The sequence below is a fragment of the Bactrocera neohumeralis genome, chromosome 4 (genome assembly GCF_024586455.1).
Source record: "Bactrocera neohumeralis isolate Rockhampton chromosome 4, APGP_CSIRO_Bneo_wtdbg2-racon-allhic-juicebox.fasta_v2, whole genome shotgun sequence".
In the NCBI taxonomy this organism is placed as follows: Eukaryota; Metazoa; Arthropoda; class Insecta; order Diptera; family Tephritidae; genus Bactrocera; species Bactrocera neohumeralis.
In genome coordinates this window covers 61,437,683-61,464,039 of record NC_065921.1, presented here as the reverse complement: position 1 = coordinate 61,464,039, position 26,357 = coordinate 61,437,683, and the positions used below count along the sequence as shown (strand labels likewise).

The 26,357-nt window shown below is 35.0% G+C and overlaps 1 pseudogene; it reads right to left on the bottom strand.

The window, feature by feature from the left end:
- The window catches only part of LOC126755813 (uncharacterized), a 47,915-nt pseudogene that overhangs the window by 2,292 nt on the left and 19,266 nt on the right, over window positions 1-26,357 (bottom strand).

The following is a 26,357-nucleotide window of genomic DNA, read 5'->3' as shown; positions in this document are numbered from 1 at the left end:
GTAAATAGAGACACACATATCCATCCGTATTTGGAACCAAACTATATAAGTGAGTGCCTCCTCCCACTGCATTTTTTTACAAAATAAGATGCAAGAAAAGCCTTTCTACTGCAGTGTCTTCCAAGTTGATATCAAAGGAATTAATAAAAAAAGCTTTCTTGTTCTGACAAGGAGTGTGTGTTTTCAAGTCTTATATAACGTTTTAAATAAAATTAATTTAAACATTTTCCCTAAAGAGACATGTTTGGCATCGTGACATCGTTGTCGCACTACCTCTAATACAATAATAACGAACTGCAGCAAATGCATCTATCTACCTCAAGATATGTTCAACGTGTCCTTTTCCACTTGACATCACCTTGTTACTACGCTTAAAAGCCGAAAGATATGCAATCATTCCGAAATACAGAGCAGAGTACGAATTTAATAACACTGCAAACGATAGTTAGCAGAACCGAACTTTAAAGGGTTGAGGACGTGGTGTGTGTTGAAGAAGCGCAAGGAGAATTGAGTGTAAGATTTCTTAAAAAATAAAATTGCAAACCTGTGACACAAGCATAAGCCCAAATTTATCTATATGCATGTATGTAAGGTAACTGCAAGTCGGCACTTATATACTAGGGTATACCACGCAATCCGCTCAGACTCTACTGTGAACTATATAAGGCTCAAAGCCGTTCTTCTGTCTTAAACAGTATAGCACAGAGTTCGACCACTCAGTGCTGGCCCTGAGCCTATACTCTTGAGCCTATAGGTGTTAACGGTGGTTGGTAGAGAGTCAAGGAGATAGGCGGTTAATGAGGTCGCATGGAAATACATGCATACGTAAATTCATACATACAACTGTTGGCTTGCGGCATGATGATCCTTTGCCTTTGCAGCACGAAATTTTATGAACAACGTCGCATGATAGTCGAATATTTTGGGCCATACAGGCATATGTATATTTTTTCATGTGAGTGCATGTACGCTCGACGTTTTCTAGGTAGTATTTAGTACTAAACTCCTACTCCTAATAAGTCACGCGCAAGAAGTTTGTGATTTATTTCATGCAGCCTACATGTAGCCACCGTAAATATTTTTGTTGTTGAGTTGACCTGACGTGAGCCGTGAAAATAGTGTGTAAATTAAACTGGCGAGCTGTTATGTGCTGCGTGTTGATATCGAGAATTTCGGTAAATACATATTGTTTAAGCCAATGCAATTTCCTTAGCGGTACGTGTGGAATTTTTGAAATTCGCATATTTTGTTGCTACTAATTTGAGTTCCATGGCATAAATCCAATTTTTTAACGTTTTTAACAATAATCCTCTTAGGTGGAACATCTGCATCTTTCGAAATAATTGTGATATTGAAGGAATTTTATTAACAATATTATTTTTGAATCTGAATTTGAACAACACCAAGAAGACACGAATGGAATTTTCGAAACAATTATATTTTGTCATGAAATTTGTACCCAGTAGCAACGAATGGGATTATAGAAACATTTGCATTTTTCATGAGAATAAGTTTTCGTTCACAATTTATTTTATTCGCAAAATTAAGTTCTCAATTTAGTTTGTATTTCGTGCATTTTAGCTTTGTTTCTTAATTTTATATTTGGCCTATTTGGATACTTCCATAAGCTGGACATGAAATTGCAGTGCTTAATAAAATATTATGTCAGATTTTGTTATGCAAGGATATGTAAATGTTTGAATTTTAGCGAACGACGGCTCCATAGTTACATTCCCACATTCACAGCGTTTGGTTTGCGCCGGGATATAAGTCTTATGCCGCAAACATTCGCAAAGGCTTGCAGAATACGAGGCATTTTTACATGTGTATGGATGTTACGAACATTGCTTGAGCTACAGTTGTATTGTATTACTAAAAATGATATTTTTGTGGTTGACTGCTTGGCTAGCTGCCAGTTTGCCAGCTTGCTAGCCTGTTTGCGAAAGCTTTAGCTGCGTCTTGCCTTTCATCATTACGGTGGATCACCCGCAAAAATTGGCTTGAACTATGTTACTTTTATTATTATTATTTTCATTTCATTACGTTTACTAGTTCCATTTTGTGCCATTTTTATCTGCAACGTGAGTAGGTTTTTTCGGTTATTTAGTTAGGTTAGCTTTGTAAGCTTACACAGGGACACACATATACACGTTCATATAAAACTTTGAGTTTTCCGCACTGCAGACTACCTTTTTCCAGGGCATTGGTAGTCTCGCGGTCGTTCTCTCGCCAAACCTCCTGTTGTACTTGCTACATGTGGCATATAATGTATAATACACGTGCAGCATACAAACGCATATGTATACTCTCATAATAACTACATACAAGCGACAACTTCTTCCCTCCAAAGCATTATGCTGACCCAATACACTCGTTTGACGTTCATGCTCGTAATTGAAAAAGTTTTTGTCATCTGAATTACTGAGTTGCACCGTGCGCTGATCGCCCTCCGTTCAAGTGCACCATCCCCAAAAAGGGGATTTTCAATGTGCTGAATTTATGTTGTGGCGCTTCAATGCAGATTTGGTAATAATATACTGCGCATTTTCAATGTATCCTAAGTGTATTATATTTGTGATATTTTTCTATGTGGAATTTGTAATAACACGTGAAATCAAATTCCCCTTTTTTCAATATTTTCCTATATTTCAATGAACACGGTTTCTACTTAATTAATATTTTAATTTCAACAAAAATATAGCTTTTAATACCAATACTTGCTTAAAATGGAATTGAGAAAAAATACTTTAGAGGTAATTACAGAATGATTTAAATAAATAATGAAACGCTTAACAAAAATTGTCTATACAGTGGGTTCAAAAACTAAAGTTTTTCAAATCGTAGGAAACTGTTTTGAAGTTTATTCCAAATTCATTGTTCAGTTGTGTTCGCTGACGATCTTCTTAATGTGTTGCGCCGTGCCGTCCCGTGATTCAAGTAAAATTAGTGTTTAGTATAAGAAACGTTTTGAAAGGTACCAGATAGACATTATGAGAAAATTGGAAACTTGGATGCCAGGAAGAGGGAGGAATTAAGCAACTTCTAAAACTGAGGGCAAGGCTATTATTCCCTTTTTTGGGAAGAAACCACTGTTCAATTTAAGAGAAGTTAAAAAAAATGTTTAAAAAGAGTTTCAGAAATTTAAACCCCTACTTTTAAAAGCACACACTGAGAAAAAGTTGCAGGGCAGGAAAATATCCACAATATCAATATAATCAAAGAAAAGCACACACTAAACGCCGTTAGAATGATAAAATTGTATAAAGAGGAGTTACTAAGCAACTGAATGGCGGCATATCTAGTCATAATTGTTAACCATATTGCATGAAGACAATGATCTAAAACAAGGGAGCAGAGGCTGTACTCAATGGAAGCTAGAAAACTATAATATTACCAGACGGCAATCAAATAGGTATAAAGATTTTATTTTCCTACTTCAACACAACTTCGCTTCCTGTGAAAAAAGCTGAAAATTTAATTATTTGTAACACTTTATGTGCAATTTTTTTGAGTTCATTATTTATAATTATGAAGTGCATTTGTCATATCCTTACTTTCCTTCTGAACTTTGCTCTGCTACTAGTTCACAGTCTTTTTTAAAAAAACAAAACTCCAGCTCTTGTCATCCGAGAAGATAGCATAATTTTATTAACTTTTAATCCGTAGAAGATCACTCTCCCATATTTTTTTTAAAACTTTCGCCTAAAAGTGTGTTTACAATCACATAACTTGTTTTCTTTTACTACTTTGTTTGAGCGAGAAGTTTTTGCCAGCAGCATTAAGTTTTAAAACCATGAAATTACTGCTTCTTTTCCACTTATCTGTTTTTTGGTAGCTCATATAGACGTCAATTTTGCAAACTTAATCTTTGCTGCTGGCGAGTTTGGTTCTGGTGAATTGGCTTTGATTCGCAATTAAACTTTTTATCTATCAGTAGAGAGTTGAAGATTATATGCGCGGAAAGAATGAGGAATGAGTGTAAAATTAAATATTATATTATAGGAATTTAGGATAAGTAATCTTATTTGCGAACTTACGAAAACTTCTTGCTACCAGAAGCTGGTTTAGGTATGTAGCGCAAATTTTAACATACTTTGAATTTGTTCCATGGAATTTGAATTTATCTTTAGCATGATGCCATGGAGGGTTGTAAAATAAATATACTTTTAAAGTCATAAATTGCAAAACTTGAAACACTGAAATTAAAAATATTTAGTAAATACCGGAGTCTGTAGCATAAATGTTTGTAAAAGAAATTGGATAGCATAACTGATATAATCAATTTGCTGCTGAGATTAACCATTTAGAATGAATGAAATTTTCGAAACGCTATGAAATATATGAATAAAATAGCAGGGCTGTGTAACATCTAAAAAATACGAAGATGGATATACATGTGATACAATTCTCTTTCTAGAAACAAGTAGATTAGTGAGGGACATTTACACCATCGAATTGTTGGGAGTTTTCGGAACACAATTCCTTTATTATTTGCAAAGTTTTGTAGATTTAGGTACATGACAGATATATATATACATTCAGTTTTGTTTTTGGTATTCTTATTGAATTATGTATCTTCATGTTTTTAACCTGCCTAAAACTTAAAAACAATTAACTTCAACAAGTTGTTGGTTAATATTTTGATTTTAGTACGCATCACAATTCCCGCTAGTGGCATATTCGAAACGTTATCATTCATTCACTGCTGCCAAACATTGGCTCACATTTCTTAATTCAGTAGAAATATAGTTCTGAGTTACAATTTCTGCCTCCAAGAATACATTTTAAACATACGAGTGTTGGTCAGGAATTCCACTGTGTTTGTTTTTAATTTCTTTCGCGAACTTTATAGAAGTCATCGCCAGAACAGATGATTAAAAAATGAAATACTTAGTGCCAGCCGGCGCTATACTTTACATACTTATGCCAGCGGCAACGAGCAGCAGTTTTGCAAGCAGGCAGCAATTGTGCTTACAACAAACAACAGTAATGAACTAAAACTACCAATTAAATAAGTGCAACTTGTAGCAACCCAAATATACAAATAAGCTTACAAGCAACTTTAGCAGCGAATACACTTCTTTCTCGAACAAACGTAGTTAAAGCGCCTAGACTGTAAGAGAGACGAGCTACGAGATATATGAACAAATTTAAATCGAGCAAAGGGAAATGGCCGATGTGTGAAGGGGTTAAATTTAGGAGTATCTATCGATTAATATGAAGACATATTAATGAAAATCGAGAAAAAATGTCTTTCTATATCCTAAACAGTTTATTTTCTTTCTTATGATTATAAATAATTGATACAATACTTCTCACTTTTAATTAAAATATCAACGAAAATTCCGTATATCTCTTTGCCTCGCTAAAGTTTAAAAAGTACATCCTAACATGGCCTTTCCTTACTTGTTTTGGGTGAAACAAGTTTTTAGGATAAAAATAAAATGTAGATATCGATCAGAAATTTTGTACACTTCATTTTCTTCACAAGAAAGTTCTTATTCAAGACCGCCAATATCGGACTAATATAACATATGGCTGCATTACAAACTGCTCAAATGATCGAAATCAAGGACTTCTACGGAAAATTTTTTTGAACGAGTCAACATTACAATAATAAAAATCCGAAGGAATTGTTCAGATCAGACTACGATACCATATACAATCTGATGGACCAAAATTAAGATTTTGTAAGAAAAATTAAATATGTGAAGGGAAAATTTCGTTCATAGAATTATCACTGTGTCAATTTTGGTATTTGAAGTAATAGACCCAAACTGTAAAATGATACGCAGATATTTAGCAACTCCGTACGAATGTGTTTTGATAGAGTTGCCACGCTTTCTTGCTTAAAACACATTATTTTATATATCACTGCAAACTGTGAATTTTATTAATGAAACTACTATAATCGTACAATTTATATTTAAAGCAGAAATAATCGAAAAATTTACTAATTTAGGCAAATAACTACCATGTAAGTCTATGCCCAATACTACTACTATCGCATTTCTATATATAACGAGGCAATTGTGATACTAAACATACATAGAAAATTTCAGTCACTTGTGCAGGTAATAGTGTTTTCAAGTTAAGGACAAATTGTCACATAAATTCTAATTAAAATACTTAAGATTACAGTGGAGTAACACCCAATGCTGGCAGACAGGCGGACGAGCATCACTCTCAGTGGCACTAAAGAATGTCATTTAAACCAACTACACGACCTACATATATAGAAATTAATGTGGCATATGTATTCATACACAGTGAGCTGTTGGCTATGCAGACTTGTGCAACAATTGATTTTCATTGCAAGCAACAACAAGAATTGTTGCACCGACTGCTAAAAATAGCGTTTAATGTGTATTGTTACTAAATTCTTAAGCTTGCTCTCTGCTTGAATGCCATTGTAATGCCTGTGTCCCGTCCACATTTGATTGCCCACAGTATTTCATCTGCTTTAGCTTAACTTAAGCTTTTTGAGATTGCTGTGGCGTTGTGTAATTTTGCACACAACCCAAGGCGTTGACATAATCAATGTTATTTGACTTGAAGTGGTGTGAAAGTATTTTGAGAATTGCATTTGCGTTCAAGTGAGGAAATGTATTAATATAAAATCAGTACATTTGATACAAAGTGTGCTTGTGGAAAATATATGTTAACATAAAATAAGCAGTGATCACAAAAAAAGTATTCCGATTCATAAAACAGCAGTCTCAATATAAACATATGGCCTCTACGTCTACGTCTGCATAACGCTTTTCCTTCATGGACAAATGCATTTGTCCGAAAAGGAAGAAGTCGCACGGTGCCATATTAGTTTAATGCGGGGATTTTTGGTCAAATAATCGGTCACATGCGTCCTTCGAATGTTGGATTCTGAGCAATTTTTGGTCGTCAGTCAATCTGTACGGAACAAATGTGATGCTATGGAGATGTTCAATTCCATTTCCATGAATTTCAATGATGATTTCGGCAGATTTTTGATGAATTCACACACAGTTTCGATGGAGTTTCCGGTGATCACTGATTTAGATTGGCCCACATGTTGATCGTCATTTTTGTCCTCACGACCACTTTGAAAAACCACTCGCGTTGAATCATCGCCATAAACTTGTTTCATCAATTGAAACGTAAAAGTTTTACCAATTTTAAAACAAAATTTAATGTTGGCTCTTTGTTCGAAGCTCATTTTCGCACCGTTAACACAAACATACTGACACTTAAAACGCAATAACTTCACTTCCAATCAATGAAATGTCATGAAATTCTCTCTGGGCAATTGATAAAGATAGCAGATTCTAACGCACTACTCGACGTATAGACAGGGGCGCTAGATTCGAAAAGTCCTGTTGACTTTGGAACACACCTTGTAAAACTCCCTCCAAACCATGCGATAGAAAAAGGCGATGCTTATATATGTACGTATCTATAAGTGGGTTGAAAATATTACCTTTATGAATTATGTAAAATGTACGGAATATTGAAAATTGAGAATACATTAAAAAAAAAATATGTTGTTACCAATTCAAGAAAAAAAACTCTAAAGTGTTTAAATTCTATATATATATATTCTGTATACATACGAAAATTAATTTTGTAATATTAGCGTAAAATGTACTCCTACATATACTACATACATATTTACCATCATGTCAATACATTCGGCTTATTCAATATTTCTCATACGCCCTGTTTTACTCAACATATTTACTATATGTTTATTTATTCAGTATATTTTTCATTAACCATTACATAATGTGAATTTTTAACAGCTACTAAATAGAAGAAGTTAAATATATAAATAATAGATATTTAAACACTATTTCATACCTTTATTTTTTAACAGAATGTATTTTCTCACTATCATTTCATACTTCATTCCATTCATATGTAAAGGGGAATATTTTACTCATATTGCGTTAATTTTATGGAATTTCGGCGAAAAATGTCAATACATAATGACAAACTAATACAACAGATGTACCTATATGCTACCTATGGGTATAAACATTTTAATTTAAATTACTAGAAAAATTATTGTTTTTGAATAAATGCTGAAATTCATTGGTAACAATTACAATTTTAATTATTTACAACAGCATTTTGTTAATCGACGACGGTTAAAGTGTTTTATTGTACCTTTTTATGGAGCAAACTTTAGTTAAATGTTAACTAGAAGCTTAATATTTGATGAGTTGAAAAAAAAAATGATGAAAATGATCATAACCCCTGCACAAATTTTATCATTCAGTATATTTGGCAGCTATATGCTATAGTAGTGTATATTTAGTATACATTTAGAATTTTGCCAATTTGCCGGAACAATATGTATGTGTATGCGTGAAGAAGCAGCGAACGCATGATCTTATAAATATTAATTGCATTGTGCGGCTATACCCGAGCCTGGTGATGGGCTCTGGCAAGCCGTGCAACGTTGCAGAGTTAACCTCAGTATTTATGGCTGCACGACTAGTGGCTGTGCACGAGTGGTGGCTGGAGCTATTTGCAGCTCCCGCAGTTATATTCGGCCTTTGTTGCATTGATGTTGATGTGTTGTTGTTGTAATTTTTCTCCTTGGTACTATTGGTGACGTGCACAATACATATGAACCGTTATTTATATAGCCATAACAGGCTAAATTGCGTAAAATAACAAAAACACAACCCAACACAACAAAAAATTACAGTCCATTATGCTGACGAAGTGATGGTATGATATTCGGTTAAGTTAATTGAAGACCAATCGGATGCAAAAATAGTCCTAGTTTCGTTTCGACAAGCAGCTATTAATTTGAATTATTGAGCAGAAAAAAGCTACTCAGACCAGATCTGGAGAATACAGTGAATGCATGGATAATCCGATACTCAATTTTGTGCATTTTGTACGAAGCTCTCCCATACTAAAATATTGATGATCAATATGTTTAATATTTGTTTTCAAATATCTCTAGTATCAGCTACTCTCAGACAACCTGAGTTACGGTCATAAAAAATTATTTTGCGCATATTTTGAAATTTTCGTTCGGTACTCATACAGCTTAAAAGAAATTTATCAAACCACTTAGTAGCTATTTCTTCATTATGGAATCTACTTTTTATGCAAATTTTCGGACCATCTGACAAATATACGTTCAGACATGATAGCGGACCGATTAAAGGTCTATGCATCTAGTTTAGATTCCTATGGGAAATCTGCAAACTTTAGTTTCTCTTGGCCAACTGTATGTTTTTCTTTCATGTCATAATTCACTTTTTTAATTTCAAATTTTAATAGATATCGACATCCACAGAAAACATGGAGGATGTAATTCATTGGGGTAAAGAAAAATTGATTTAACCTTGTCAAACCAAAACAAAATCAAAATGGACGTATTAAAAATAATATATGTATATAAAACTTTGCAGATTATGCTTTGATAGGTATTCGCGAATATGTATAAATGATCAGGATCTAAATATGGCCAGAATTTGTTAAATGGCGGAAATGTGTGAGTATACTTAACCTTCTTAGAGAAATTCAAAAGTTCTATCAACTCTTAATAAATACTTCACTCATCAGGATGGGTACCATTTCGCAGTAGAATATTAAACAAGCATGCAAGAACAACAAAATAAAGTGAAATCAAAGCTAATAAATAACACTAACACAACTTAGACTATGGTGCAATTGTAGTCAGATCCGACACTTACCAAAGTCAGCACAAACAATAATAAGCGAAATGGCGGTTATAGGACCAACAAAAATGACAATATATGCATCAAAAAGTAATTTATTATGCAATTTGCACATACACCTGACCAACGGTTACAGCTGTCGCAGTGAATGCTAACGCCATATTCATTCTCATCAACGCACACAAATTGTGGCAATTCCACGGCGTATACGTAACATTTTGCCGTCATTCGAATGTTAGATGACTTTATGTGGCGACGGCGTTGTTATAGCAGTTATTGATTCTAATATGTGGATATACACACCAGTAGTGATGCAAATGTACATATAAAAGAAACCACATATATACATACATATGAACATGCATGTACCAAAATTGTATTTATAAACAAGTTGTACGAAAATGGTGAGAATTTTGTAGAGATTTCTATGAAAATATTTGATTACCTAATGTGTTGGAAAGTGTGTTTTCCCCACCTCTTTGTGGAGCACTTATGACTATGGCTCATACAAAAGATCCATTCCATTCAATAATTCACTCACTTACACATGCAACGACTCAATCATTTCATTGCATTTCAATTTCGCAATGGCTGACCAGCGTTGGGGCAGCACTTACATCCATGCATTTTCAACTGCATTCCCATCCACATTGTTCTTTTGTCTTTGCAGGCATTGATGCGGCACTGCTGACTGTCTACTCTACTACCGTTAACTTTCCGTCCATTTGCCTCTCCCTTGGTTGTGCTTTATTGTTGTTTTTGAGCTGAATATGCAGATATTTGACTTTTCCTATTTACCAGCTGCCAAATGCCATTGACCATATTCTGAAATTTAGTTTGACACACAAACCTCGCTTGACGTATGACATGCTATGTATGTACATATTGGTGTATAAGTATTGTGTGGCTGAGGAAATCTGCTTCTGTTTCACATTCGAACATACAGAAGTTTTCGTTTATGAATTCGTAAATAGTGTTAAGTAAAAAATAGTAAATTTTGATTTTCGTAAACGGCTGAAAAATATCTTTAACGAAATTCCGTTAGCTCTACAGAATGGACAAGGCAGAAGCAAATGGGTCTGGTGGTGAACGAGGACAAGACGAAATATCTCCACTCATCAAATAAACAGTCGTCGCACTCGCCACTTTGTTCCCACGTCGCTGTTGACAGTCATGACTTCGAAGGGGCAGATAATTTCGTCTATCTTGGAACCAGTATTAACAGCAATAACAATGTCAGCCTCGAAATCCGCGGAATAACCTTAGCCAACAGGAGCTACTTGCGACTATGTAGGCAATTGAGAAGTAAAGTCATCTCTCGACGAATAAAAACAATACTCTATAAGTCACTCATTATTCCCGTCCTGCGATATGGTGCAGAGCCATGGACGATAACAGTAGTTGATGAGTCGGTGTTACGAGTTTTCAAGAGATCTTCTTTATTCAATTTCAAAGCTTCAAATTCCATTCATCCACAGTTTTATTCTAGACTTCTTTATTCCAAATTAGATACCTTAGAGATATGCATTTTCTTTCCCTTTTCAATCCCTTTTCAGCGTAGACAACATTACGTTCCTTTGAAACGTCTCAATATAGTACACTCAAAAATATTGCCCAACAACCGGATCCCCAATTTTATCCAAAAAAGGACTATTAACTCGATATTATGACCTGAAACTGTTTGAAGTATATTTCATATTGTAACAACCGCAATAATATTATGGAGTTAACGTTCTTTTGTCTAATATGAATATAAATAAGGCGATGATAACAGTCATCAGATTTTGCAATAACCTTACTTATACTTCGCAAAAACTCGTATCGCTTTTCAATGTATGTCCATGAGACCACTCTTCCGGCATAGTTATACGGAAATTATTATGTCATAAGATCACAAATATCACTTATTTTGGTAACAATCAATATAATCCTATCTAGCTCTTTTAATTTTATTAATATGTTCCCGTTCATCACATAAAACTTATCAGATTTGGTTTTTAGCATATTTTGATATACAAAACACATATGTCATATCTTATTCCATAGCTAAAGAAGTTAACACTTACCAATAATGCTAAACGGAAATTTGCCCAGCCCACAAAATTTGCCAATAAATGACGAATGCGCATCGTAGATGGCAATCCAATCGTAGGCAGTGCTCCTTGCCGGAACTAATTGGTCGTATGGGACAAGTCATGACGTTCTCACACCTGCAAAGCAAAAGAAAAATAGAAAAGAAGAAGCGATAAGAAAAAGAGTAAAAGTTAGCTTAGAAGTAAAGTTGACAAAAAGTTTGGATCCATAAGTATAGTATCTACCAACTAAGGTGGACGGGTTGCTGGCACATAAAATATGCATTTGCTATTGACGAAGAGAGTGCGGCAGTTACGCTCTCAACAGTTTGGGCAATTGGCGTAAAATAGTGTTGTGGGTTTAATAAGGATAAAGTGTGCTTAAGGGCTATTATATTTATAAATATTGAATTCCGATAATAGTATTAAAGAGTTGTAACTGAACACTAACATTAGAAAAGTGGAAGGAAGCTTAGGCTTCGTTAAGAGGCGTCAAACGTTTAAACAGACCCTGAGTAATAAAATCTGCAATGAGATACTTGTCATCTTTTTGTTTAGAATTCTATGCCATAATAATGTATATGATAAATTTAAAAATCTTCCCACTTATTTACCAAGTTTTGAGTCATATAACTTAGTGATATAAGTAATAGTATAAAAATTCTAATATTCAAACAAAAATTCTGAAGCGAAATATCGGTTTTTTTAAAGTCAATAAGCTTTGTTTGTTGAAATCTCTAATTTTGCGTTATAAAATATCATTCTCATAAAGAAAAGTAAAGACATTAACGTATACTATAAAGATACAAATATTTTGTGGGCGAAGAGTTCTAAAAATTGTGCCATCGCTGATTAAAATCCTTACACCACTCCATATGGATAAAAGAGTCAGAGAATAGGATACATAATAAGTATATGTAAGGTGCGTTCCAGAGTAAACAGGACATTTTGAATCTAGCGCCTCCTAGTGGCGCCATATATACATATGTCGACTGGTGGCGTTAGAATCTGCTATCCTTATCGATTGTCCAGTGAGAATTTCATGACATTTCATTGATTGGAGGTGAAGTTATTGTCAGTATGTTTGCGTTATCGGTGCGAAAATGAGCTTCAAATAAAGAGCAAACATTAAATTCTATTTTAAAACTGGTAAAACTTTTACCGAAACGTTTCAATTGATGAAACAAGTTTATGGCGATAATTGCCTATCCCGTTGCAGAATGCATGACTGGTTCCAACGTTTTCACAGTGGTTGTGAGGACAAAACTGACGATCAACATGTGGGCCAATCAAAATCCGTGATCACCGGAAATTCCATCGAAACTGTGCTTGAATTCATCAAAAATCAGCCGAAATCATCATTGAAATTCATGGAAATGGAATTGAACATCCCCAAAACATCAATTTATCGAATTTTGATCGAACATTTGGGCTTACGAAAGGTTTGTGCACGGTTTGTTTTGCACAAATTGACTGACGATCAAAAATTGCTCAGAATCCAACATTCGAAGGACGCTTGTGACCGATTATTTGACCAAAAATCACATTTTATCCATTAACCATTCCCCGTATTTACCTGATATGGTACCGTGCGACTTCTTCCTTTTCGGACAAATGCATTTGCCCATGAAAGAAAAGCATTATGCAAACGTAGAGGCCATTCAAAAGGCTTGCACTGGCATACTGGCGGCCATACCTGCCAAGGAGCTAAAACTCTCGTTCGACATGCTTTTGGATGGTGCAAAAAACTGTATTGAAGCAGAAGGAGACTATTTTGAATAAAATAAATTGTTTTTTCCGAAAAGCCATTTTTTCTGTTTATTTTTTTAAGTCCTGTTCACTTTGGAACGCACCTTGTATATATACACAAGTCATTTATGATTTTCCTACTGATATTCCTGCCATGTCAGTCATTTTCATTTCCTCATCAGCAACGGTATTTTATTTGCTTTGTTCGTTGAACTTCTGTTTATATTACCAGAAACAAATGGCGACCTTTATGATTAATTAACAACGAGAAAAAGATAATTTTAGCTATTGTAAATGATAATAATTGGGACGGCGGACGTTTAAAGCACGAAATGGCTGTGAAAGGGTCCAGCATTAGCGACAGGGTAACGAAAATGGGTGGCGGAAGATGGTGGTATATCAGAGGGAAAATTTAAGTGCAAAAATGAGTGAGTTGAAAAATAATATTATATAACGGGTGATCCAAGTTGAGGCACTTTTTTCAATAGCCTATTTTTGAAGGATTACGCGTGAGTCGTGCCAAGCTGTCATGTTATTTTTGTTCAATATTGTTTGGCATTTCAACATGAAAAAATTTAAGCCTGAACAACCTTTACAAATTGTTTAACTTTACTGCGAAAAATCACGTTATATAAAAGATGCGTTTCGCACGCTTCGCTCAATTTTTGGTTAACATAATCGACCTACTGAGGGTACTATTCGCAACACCACACCAATCTTGAGACCCAGCGTTCATTATTGGATAATATTCGACCAAATAGACCCCGTCCTGTACACGAAGACGTTCGACGTTCGCAGCAACTCTACTGATGTAAGGAACGACTTGGCGTATTTTACACGTACCTTAAAAGTGTACAAATACAACTTGTACAAGAACTGGAGTCGCTCGACCATCCTAAGCGACATCGCTTTGCTCTATGGGCTCTCGTAAAGTTCCATAAATGTCCGACGTTTGCGAGTCAAATTCTCTTCAGCGATGAGACCTATTTCTGGCTCAGTGGGTATGTAAACAAGCAAAATTACCCCACTTAGGACGAAGAGTAACATCAAGACATTCAAGAGCTATTTCATCTAACCTCGAAATTGATCAGCCTTTATATAGAGTATGCAGGAATTTAACGGAGTAAGTTGCGATGAATGATGAGAAAGGCAAATTTATAGCTATTTGTTGCTGGTTGGATTGACCGAGTCGGTGGTGTTGGTAAAAAAATAATGTAAAATTATTGATATAGTTAGAGCAAAATTAGAGCCAATATTTGTGTACGTAAAAGATAAAATCCTCGCACGAGTGACTCTACCAATATGCTCAGAAAAACCAAATATGTGGTTTAAAATAAAAATAATTTATGGCAACGCCATAAGGTCACACTTTTTATAATTTCTCCGAAATAGCGCTAATTTGGTACCCGTGCTGAGTTTTCGCACTATATGTATGTGTGATACAAATGTAAATAGAGTGTCAGTACTTCCATCTTTTAGTGAAATATTTTTGGATTTTTTTTTTTAATTAGATCTCTTTGTTGTTTTAAAAAAACAGATGGCAACTCTATTATTGTCCATGTACGTAAATACGTATGCCTGCTGTATGCCAAAGCACTCTCATCAATTATGCCCTCCCAAAAAGTTGGTGAGAACTTTGCCTTATCAAAAGCGGCGTCAATAACAACTACAACAGCAACAACAATAAAGAATTAGCTGAAATACGCGACGAAATAGCACATACAGTAACGTAGTGATTGGTGCATGCGCGCCGGTATGTGTATGTGTGCTGCCACACAGTTTTAAAATGTATAATGATTGCTGCGGGAACTTTTTGTTATCATAGGGCATTGATCGGACAGCGCCAAAAACCGTTGGGAAAATAAACGAGCACAAATTAGTTTTACGCTGATTATTTTTTTGTATAATATATTTCTACTTATACTTCCCTTTCTTGAGAAACTTTTAGGGACGTTAATTATGCCGAATTTTGTGTTAATATGAACTTAATTTGCGACGCATTTTCGGTTAATTTATGGAAATAATTTATCAGTGTGTTTGTGTTGAAAGAAACATGGGGTAAGAATGTATAAGTTTGAATTTTAAATTTCGGAAATGTGTGAAATATTACTACTAAATATTTCACGGAGGCAAATATACGGCGAGTGTGAGATGGCAAATCTTGTTGAGACCCTAAGATACCATGCAAAGGGAAAAATAGATATTTTGAAGCCTTTCTATTTTATTTACTTTAACATTTCAAATACAAAAAAAGTAGAAAAAGTGCTACATTTGACCCAACAATGCTTCAATTTCCTTATCTCGTCTCGGTAGTTGGAAATACAAATGGGACCGTTTTTCCCTTCTCACGATATTCATGTAGATTACACCTTTGGAGAGAACGGTTTCTAACATGCTTCCGACCGGTAACACCGTCTTCGGCTTTTTCAGAGCAAATTCGCAGAGTGAAGTGAACTCTTTTGAATATTTCTTTTTTCCTGGTATCCATTAGCGGATTATCACCAAATGATTCAAAACTTTATTCAGACTTCGCTTGCCATAAATAGAGTGAGAGACTACTTTGTAGGCTTCACGCACACCTTTAAACTCATTGCGTTAATATGAATTTTGGATCTTTGGTTGTGACATTTGCGGCGCACTTGGCAAGGGCTCAATTGCCAAAAACAAGATTGAGCTTCCTTCCGGTATTGCTATCAAAGACAATTATCAGGATCTTTCAAGCAAATTTCTGGAACCTTAGGTACTCTAAAAAGCCATCAAATGACAAGAACTAAAAGAAGAATATTTAAAGTTGCGTAGGAAACTCGATTTTAAGATGACGAACCTCAAATGTCTTCACTGAGATCTTTAACAACTCTCAGCTTAATTCTACCTAAAATCTGTCTTAAAATCCAAAATAAGTAGCGTTCAAAACGAGTTAATGGCAACTCTTTTGAAAGTTAGACACATTCTTTAACCCAACAGCTAACGTGATTTGGCCCGTTAAAACTGACCTTCATCTTCCACCTAAAATAAGCGAAACAAGTAAGGAAGGGCTAAGTTCGGGTGTCACCGAACATTTTATACTCTCGCATGATAAAGTGATAATCGAGATTTCATAATACGTCATTTACATATTTTTCAAATACCGTATTTTTGTAAAGTTTTTTTCCGCTATATCATATAAATAGCGTTATATTGGAAGAAGGCGTGGTTGTGAACCGATTTCACCCATATTTCGTACATGTCATCAGGGTGTTAAGAAAATATTATATACCGAATTTCATTGAAATCGGTCGAGCAGTTCCTGAGATATGGTTTTTGGTCCAAAAGTGGCCGACGCCACGCCCATTTTCAATTTTTCAAAAAAGCCTGGGTGCAGCTTCCTCTGCAACTTCTTCCGTAAAATTTAGTGTTCCTGACGTTTTTTGTTAGTCGGTTAACGCACTTTTAGTGATTTTCAACATAACCTTTGTATGGGAGGTGGGCGTGGTTAATATCCGATTTCTTCCATTTTTGAACTGTATATGGAAATGCCTAAAGAAAACGACTCTGTAGAGTTTGGTTGGCATAGCTATAGTAGTTTCCGAGATACGTACAAAAAACTTAGTAGGGGGCGGGGCCACGCCCACTTTTCCAAACAAATTACGTCCAAATATGCCCCTCCCTAATGCGATCCCTTGTGCCAAATTTCACTTTAATATCTTTATTTATGGCTTAGTTATGACACTTTACAGGTTTTCGGTTTCCGCCATTTTGTGGGCGTGGCAGTTGGCCGATTTTACCCATCTTCGAACTTAACCTTCTTATGGAGCCAAGGAATACGTGTACTAAGTTTCATCATGATATCTCAATTTTTACTCAAGTTACAGCTTGCACGGACGGACGGACAGACGGACGGACAGACAGACATCCGGATTTCGACTCTACTCGTCACCCTGATCACTTTGGTATATATAACCCTATATGTGACTCTTTTAGTTTCAGGACTTACAAACAACCGTTATGTGAACAAAACTATAATACTCTCCTTAGCAACATTGTTGCGAGAGTATAAAAATATATTATTTTAATAAGACCGGAAGCCTTTAAGATTAGTATTGAAAATTGCACTGACACAACAATAAAACGCAAACTTTTCTTTGGAAAAAGAATCCTAAATTCCTCAAAAAATATTTATTTTATAGCATTTTAATAATTTTTTCGGTGGAACATAAAAATAAATTTGTAAAATTTCCATAAAATGTAGAAAAATACGAGCATTTGTGTAAATGTTTATGGTAATAAATGGAGAAATGAATAAATGCGAAAAACAATAAAAGCGAGGTTAGAAAAATGAATAAAAAAGTAATTCATTAAAAAACAAGTAAGGAAGGGCTAAGTTCGGGTGTCACCGAACATTTTGTACTCTCGCATGATAAAGTGATAATCGAGATTTCATTATACGTCATTTACATATTTTTCAAATACCGTATTTTTGTAAAGTTTTATTCCGCTATCATCATTGGTTCCTAATGTACTATATATTATACAGAGAAGGCATCAGATGGAATTCAAAATATCGTTATATTGGAAGAAGGCGTGGTTGTGAACCGATTTCACCTATATTTCGTACATGTCATCAGGGTGTTAAGAAAATATTATATACCGAATATCATTGAAATCGGTATAGTAGTTCCTGAGATATGGTTTTTGGTCCATAAGTGGGCGAGGCCACGCCCATTTTCAATTTTTCAAAAAAGCCTGGGTGCAGCTTTCTTCTGCCATTTCTTCCGTAAAATTTAGTGTTTCTGACGTTTTTTGTTAGTCGGTTAACGCACTTTTAGTGATTTTCAACATAACCTTTGTATGGGAGGTGGGCGTGGTTAATATCTGATTTCTTCCATTTTTGAACTGTATATGGAAATGCCTGAAGAAAACGACTCTGTAGAGTTTGGTTGGCATAGCTATAGTAGTTTCCGAGATACGTACAAAAAACTTAGTAGGGGGCGGGGCCACGCCCACTTTTCCAAAAAAATTACGTCCAAATATGCCCCTCCCTAATGCGATCCCTTGTGCCCAATTTCACTTTAATATCTTTATTTATGGCTTAGTTATGACACTTTATATTTCGGTTTCCGCCATTTTGTAGGCGTGGCAGTGGGCCGATTTTGCCCATCTTCGAACTTAACCTTCTTATGGAGCCAAGGAATACGTGTACCAAGTTTCATCATGATATCTCAATTTTTACTCAAGTTACAGCTTGCACGGACAGACGGACGGACAGACGGACGGACGGACAGACGGACGGACGGACAGACAGACATCCGGATTTCGACTCTACTCGTCACCCTGATCACTTTGGTATATATAACCCTATATCTGACTCTTTTAGTTTTAGGACTTACAAACAACCGTTATGTGAACAAAACTATAATACTCTCCTTAGCAACATTGTTGCGAGAGTATAAAAAAACAACAAAAGAAGCAAAAAATACCTGAAAGAAGCTTCACCCAAAATAACAGTAAACAGCGACGCTACGAAGATATTTGCATACCGGCAATGCGTTTGGTTTATTTTAATTGGCACACGTTTAACAATTTGCTTCGAAAGGAGCAGAGAAAACAATAAAAAAACTGAATGAATCAAAGAGTGACTCAACTCGACTCTCGCTGAAGTTAAAAGAGTTGTTGTGCTAGTATAAAATTTGATATTTGATTATAAAACAAAAAATTTCTTTTTTCTAGACTTTGTTATTGTTGGCAGCTCACTGTCATTGAAAAGGATAAAGCAATTAAGCGTTGCTTACGTTATTATTAATTGTTATATTCAATAACTTTCCGAATTTCTAGTGAAGTGATTGTTTGAGTTAAGAACAATATTATGGATAGTTCTCGGGTCTGTAAAAGTACACAACAAATTTTGAATTTATTTCTTAAATATCGATTGAGTAATTTTTTTCGAACCTTTTGTGCATTATTAAGTATACTTTTGACAATATAGGGTTATTTTTCATACAGAAATGTTGAAGTGTAAGCCATTAACCTTGGAAAAAAAAGTAGTTTTGATATAACGGTGAACACGGACTTTGAAAAAGTACTTTTGCGAAAAACGCGTCTAAGGCTTTTGAACTTTTAGAAATAAATTCGCAAAAAAAGTTGTTTTTTTTTTACCATAACACCCTAACCCCTCCCTCAATTCCATATTCAACTAACCCCATTTTTTTAGATTGCTCTTCATAGTTTCTAATGTAAAACGATCCTATTCGATTAAGCCTCCCCTGCAAATCAACAGTTCTCTGAGGACGTGTACTCATCTTGATTGACCCCATTTTAAGCAAAGCATAATCACTTATCTTTGCTTATTTGATAAAACTCAAGTACAGCACTAATTAAGCGCAGCTGTAACAGAAGCAACTGCAAATAAGTAAGAGCACTTATTAAATAAATACTTGTCAGTGGAAGAATTATTTAGAGAATGCCCATTCACTTTTTTATGGTAACTCTTGTATTGCCGATTGTGGAGTTTAGTACCTCGGTTCTTTGCTCCTACTGGTTTTTCTGTGGCTTATGTAATTCTTAACTTAAGTGTTGAGAGGTTAGTAAATGAAATTACTATACAACAACAGGGTAGTTGATATTTAGCGCAATTTCTTTACCAATTTCATATCAATTTTTAATTGGAGAATCGTACAAGTGATATGGTACTTTCAAGCGATCAAAGGAGTTATTTTTATAAAGAAGTATAGTTTTTTCACATAACGGTTGTTTGTTTAAAACTAAAAGAGTCAGATATAGGGTTATATATACCAAAGTGATCAGGGTGACGAGTAGAGTCGAAATCCGGATGTCTGTCTGTCCGTCCGTCCGTCTGTCCGTCCGTCTGCCCCTGCAAGCTGTAACTTGAGTAAAAATTGAGATATCATGATGAAACTTGGTACACGTATTCCTTGGCTCCATAAGAAGGTTAAGTTCGAAGATGGGCAAAATCGGCCCACTGCCACGCCCACAAAATGGCGGAAACCGAAAACCTATAAAGTGTCATAACTAAGCCATAAATAAAGATATTAAAGTGAAATTGGACACAAGGGATCGCATTAGGGAGGGGCATATTTGGACGTAATTTTTTTGGAAAAGTGGGCGTGGCCCCGCCCCCTACTAAGTTTTTTGTACATATCTCGGAAACCAATATAGCTATGTCTACCAAACTCTACAGAGTTTTCTTCAGGCATTTCCATATACAGTTCAAAAATGGATGGGATAATAACCACGCCCACCTCCCATACAAAGGTTATGTTGAAAATCACTAAAAGTGCGTTAACCGACTTTGCGTCAGAAACACTAAATTTTACGGAAGAAATGGCAGAAAAAAGCTGCACCCAGGCTTTTTTTAAAAATTGAAAATGGGCGTGGCCTCGCCCACTTATGGACCAAAAACCATATCTCAGGAACTGCTTGACCGATTTCAATGAAATTCGGTATATAATATTTTCTTAACACCCTGATGACATGTACAAAATATGGGTGAAATCGGTTCACAACCACGCCTTCTTCCAATATAACGCTATTTGAATTCCATCTGATGCCTTTTCTGTATATATATATGTACTTTAGGAACCAATTAAAAACTTTACAAAAATACGGTATTTGAAAAATATGTAAATGACGTATAATGAAATCTCGATTATCACTTTATCATGCGAGAGTATAAAATGTTCGGTGACACCCGAACTTAGCCCTTCCTTACTTGTTAAATATATGTTTTTGCCATTAAATAGAAGTGGCTTGATATTGTAGACCTGGCAGTAGTATTAAACGCTCGAAATCTGCTTTCGAAAAATCGGTTTTTGATTCTGCTAAAATGAAACACCACTTATTTTTAGCACTGAGTTAAGCGTAGATCTTCAATATAGTTTTCTTCCATTTATTAGGGCACTACCTTAGATAAATCTATCTTTATTATACAGTGCATAATATTTAATTTGTTAAATTGAAGAAACTCGTTCAGGTCGTTGAGGCTTTTCCGATCGTAGAATTAATGAATTACATAAATTGAAATTAAATGTTTTTAGTACTTTTCAGAAGATAACTGTAGTTTAGGATTTCACAAATTAGAGTGAAATTGCTTAGGGTCACAGAAAGAAAAAATATCAGTGTTGTGGTGTGCGACTTCGCTAAATTTATATGTGTTTTGAAAAAATTCTTTACTTTTGAGAGTGATTTTTTTTTAGAACTTAAATGGGAATAGGGAATTGGTAGGAATTAATATATAAACAAACAAGAACAACGTTAAATTCGGTTGCACCGAAGCTAGAATGTCCTACATAAATAGCAAAGTTTTCATGTAAGGTTTTTATTTTGCTTGTTTAGTTGTGAGACGGCTATATGAGATAGCGGTCCAATCAGGAAAAAATTAATGTAGCGTTGCCATACACAATAATCTATAACAAATTTTGATAGTTCAGTTCGGCAGTTGTATGCTATAGTGTTCTGATGAGGTAAAGACGAATTGATGTCTCGAAAACTGAAGGCCTAGTTAACGTTAATACAGACGGACGGACAGGCATTCCAAACTCAACTCAGCTCGTCACGCTGATCATTTATACATATGTATGTATGTATATTGGGTCGTTTACTAAGTAATTTCGTTTGATGGCAACAGCTGATGTTATTGAATTGTTTGACAGACTGCTTCTCACTTAACCGCCTTGCTTCATTTTAACAGATCATGGCTTGTTGATTTTTGTTTTAATTTTATAGAATAATTTGTTTAACGACCTACTAAGGGTGGAAATTGATAGCAGTATTTTCAACATATTTTGCTATTTTACTAGTTCCAGTTAGGCGAAAATGGTGTGATGTATGCCCGTCTTAATGCGAGACGTGAACATTTGTATATATTATAAAATAAGAATACCATACATTTTGTGGTAATCTTCTAGATAATTATAAGAGCTCATATATCGAAGGATAAGTAAGCAGGGTAGACCTGAAATATGGTGTTAAATAACGATCCACAACGGTCTTTTAATCGATGTTCTTAATGTCGTTACGACGAAACCATCCTGTCATCTTTTGTGCATGTGATAAAAATAAAAAATGTGTCTATCCGAAAGCAACTATGAATTGATATTACTTTAGGCGTCAACTTGTTACTAATTAAATCTAATTTACGTATTTTGTTTTTTCTATTTTCCGGTTAAAGAATAGAAACAGGTTTCTATTGCTCTTTAAAAAATTTTTCATTAAGATCTATATATAGTATGTACTTTTGCGTGCATTTAAACCAATTTTCGAAACAATGTTGTCACTCTGATTGAGGTATCTCAAAGCAACCTCTTCAGGTGTCGAAAAACATTGACCTCTTAGTTTATTTTTTATGAATGCAAATAAAAAAGACATTCGTTGTTATGTCAGGAATATACAGTGGATGACTTACCAGTTGATGTTTTGAGTGCAGTTGTTTCAGTCGGTATGTGAGAGTACGCAATGTCCTGGTGAAAAGCGATCCCTTTTCATCGGTTAGTTTTTCTGATTTCTTGAAACTGGCAAACAAATAGCAGCAACTCTCTCAGAATTTCCTATTCTGCATTATTGTTCAATTTTTCGAAAAAAACACTCAACCGTTTGATGGATGTTCTTCATATGCGAACAACTATTCATTCAGTTCATCTTGAAACAACCATACTCGACTGCTGTTTTCTTTCGAGCTCATACACGCAAATCTTCGATTCATCACTTGTCACACGTCTGTGACGTGTTTCGAAGCATGGCTATTGTATTTTTTTATTAAATATTTCTATCGAGCCTTGTTTGGAGCGATAGACAAATTGTGTGGGATGCAACGTGAAAAAAATGTTACATTCAAATGTTCATGTCAAATCGAATGTATACTGGTCCGCTTATAGTTGACCCAATTTCACGATAGGTTACATGACGCTCTGACAATATTACTTTGTGCACAGCACCAATAGTATCCCGACTTTCAGGCAATCCGTCTTCTGATAGAGCTTTGCCGATAAAAATTCAATATCGAAGTGGTGCCTAGAAATAATCAGCAACATTATAGGATATGCTTCTTATGAGCTCAGAGTTTCATTTAGATAGAACTTCAGAGAACCAAGTAAGAAACATATAATTTCTTACTTCGTGTATTTGTAGAAATTCATACTTCTAACAATAGCATCTTGGAGAGAGAAAGACGTGTGCAAATCTCAAACCGTTAAGTCCAAAACTGTGGGACTAGTTCACTTATATATAGACGGACGTGGCTACATCAACTCAACTATTTTATACGTTTCCTTCCGGGTGTAACATACTTCGTGGCAAACTTAATATACTCTGTTCAGGATACAAATATGAATTATATAGCATTAAATGTATAAATACGAGTATAACTGTATATGCCTTTGTATGTATATCACACAATTTTTGGAATAATTTAATAAAGCTCTAAGCAAGCATCATCGGCTGCTGGTACACAAGGAAGAAAATGAGTCAGAAAATGTTGCACGAATGAGACTTTGAGACCGCTGCATGTAAGTAGCAACTAATAATCTAGCATTTAAGAAAGATGTATAGACGTGCAAAGGTTGACATGCAAGAGACAACACAGCAAGTGAACAGTAAAAAGGTGAAGGCAAAATTAGAAATTATAGTTACGTTGCAGTGACCACACGCCGTGAAGGTAGGAGAATAGCACAACAGCTAGACATGGCAAGACATGGCAGACATACAAACAGTCGAGCGTGGACAGTGGACAGAAGAGGGGAGAAGACGCGCCAGGGAGAAGGAAGTGGCAGACAGACTAAGAAATTAAATACAAACTTCATACAAAGCCATACAGCAGCAAGGTCCGCTATATACATACATATGGAGATTCAATGCTATATCTACCTATTTGTTGGGGTGTGTGAAAACAACGATTATTTTTTTTCCCTGGGTACACAAAGTATGAGGTCTTAATTGTTACATTTTATCTTAAAATAATCAAACTTCAACCGTTAATATCTTGAAACGGTTACGTTTAAGGAAAAATCCTACAGAACAGTTTTGTTGAACATTAAATTTCCTACAAAATCAATGAAACGAAATATTATTTAAGAAATTGGGAACCAGATACGTATTTTTGTACCTGATAAAAAGAAAATTGCAAGAGGAAGATCTTCCCAATACAATAAAGAGCTCATATTTGGGGAGACTTTCTCAGAGGTGTGTAAAAAGTAAAAGTAAAGATAAAGGTTTTTTAGAGTATCAAGCGTAAAAAATATTCGCCTTTTTGACCCACTTTACCCACCAAATAGGCGACGAAATTAATTTTACTCGTCATATACAAACATATCGTCACAGTGACGTAGCTAGGGTGTGGCCGGGGAGGGGGGGACGAAGGGGGCCGTCGCCCCTGGTGGCGGCAAAACGATCTTCGCTGTTTTTTAATATTCAGAAAAATACTTCAACAATTTTTTTTACAAAATTTATTATAAAAGATAATGAGTTGTACACTCACAATGTAATATTCTGAATAACAATGAAAAATATTAATTTTTACTCGAATGCTCTTCAGTCTATGAATTTGTCTTATATCTTTTGGCTCAGATTAATGATAGAACTTAAGGATGCACTTTTCTAGCTTTGATCGCTGCAAAATCACATATCATATCATTGTAATGTAAAGTTGAAGCAGTTTCACATTCTATTGAGAGAATCGCAAGATTGGACAGTCTACTCTGACTAATGGTCGAACTCAAGTAAGATTTGATCAATTTAAGTTTGCTAAAAGATCTTTCACAAGATGCAACTGATACAGGTATAGTGAGTAGTATTCTTAAAGCTGTGACTAACGTCTTGTAGGCCTCCAGTCCCATGGAAGAAATGTATAATAAAATTTTTTCTTGCGAAAATCCAATTTGTTCTTGGTTTTTCTTCGCTCTCTTTAATAAAAGTAGGACGTCCTGGAAGTCACTGTATAAATCTTCGTTATCCAAGTCATCTGGATCGGATTCGGCAAGTTGCTGGCATTTTTCTTTAGTTTCGATGAGTTTGTCATTGTCTGAGTCTCTGGTTAGTTCTATAATTTTCTAACAAATACTTTTATTTCTCCAAATTTTCAAAAATGGTGTTTAAAAACTCCAATTCGGGCAAAAGTTCCTGCAAATTGTGTCAAAAGTGTACAAGATATAGGGCGAAAATGGGTTTTTTCTATGGCTTATAATAAGATTGTAAATTTACTATCAATTTCCTCAAAAACCGTATTGTGAGAATTTTGGAACTTCAGAATTTGCGTGGCTTCTAGTTCCTAAATTTTATATACTTAATATCGAAGATATTATGTAATAATTTACTTCTGTTCGAACCACCTCATGAAACTTGTAGGTAGGTAGATAAAGGGGGGCGGCAGAACATCCTCGGCCCCGGGCGACCGAAGTTGTAGCTACGCCCCTGTATCGTCACCTAAAATGCAAAATAACGTACGATCAAAACATTTGTGTTTCATTGGTTACTATCCACTACTTCAAATTATATACATATCTCCAACATTTTAAGGTTCTGCTATGACATGTAACCCAGTTTTAACCAATATCTAAATTTTGTTTCACTCATGTTCTATTTGATTACGTGTTTCATGCTTTCCCCTGTAAATTTCCGAAAATGTTGTTACGTCATTTTGCATAGAAATAAATGCAGAAATAAAGAATAATAGATTTTACATATGAATATATGCGCTCAAAATATTTAATTTTTATGGTCTGAATATTTTTTATTCAAATGGGAAATTGGTCCATGAACAGGTAAGAGATATGACAACTTCTATCTGGAAAACAATCCACGCAGCGAGATCATCTCGGATATACTTGAGTACCTAGGTTGCCTTATATACATACTTCGAGATTTGGCAACC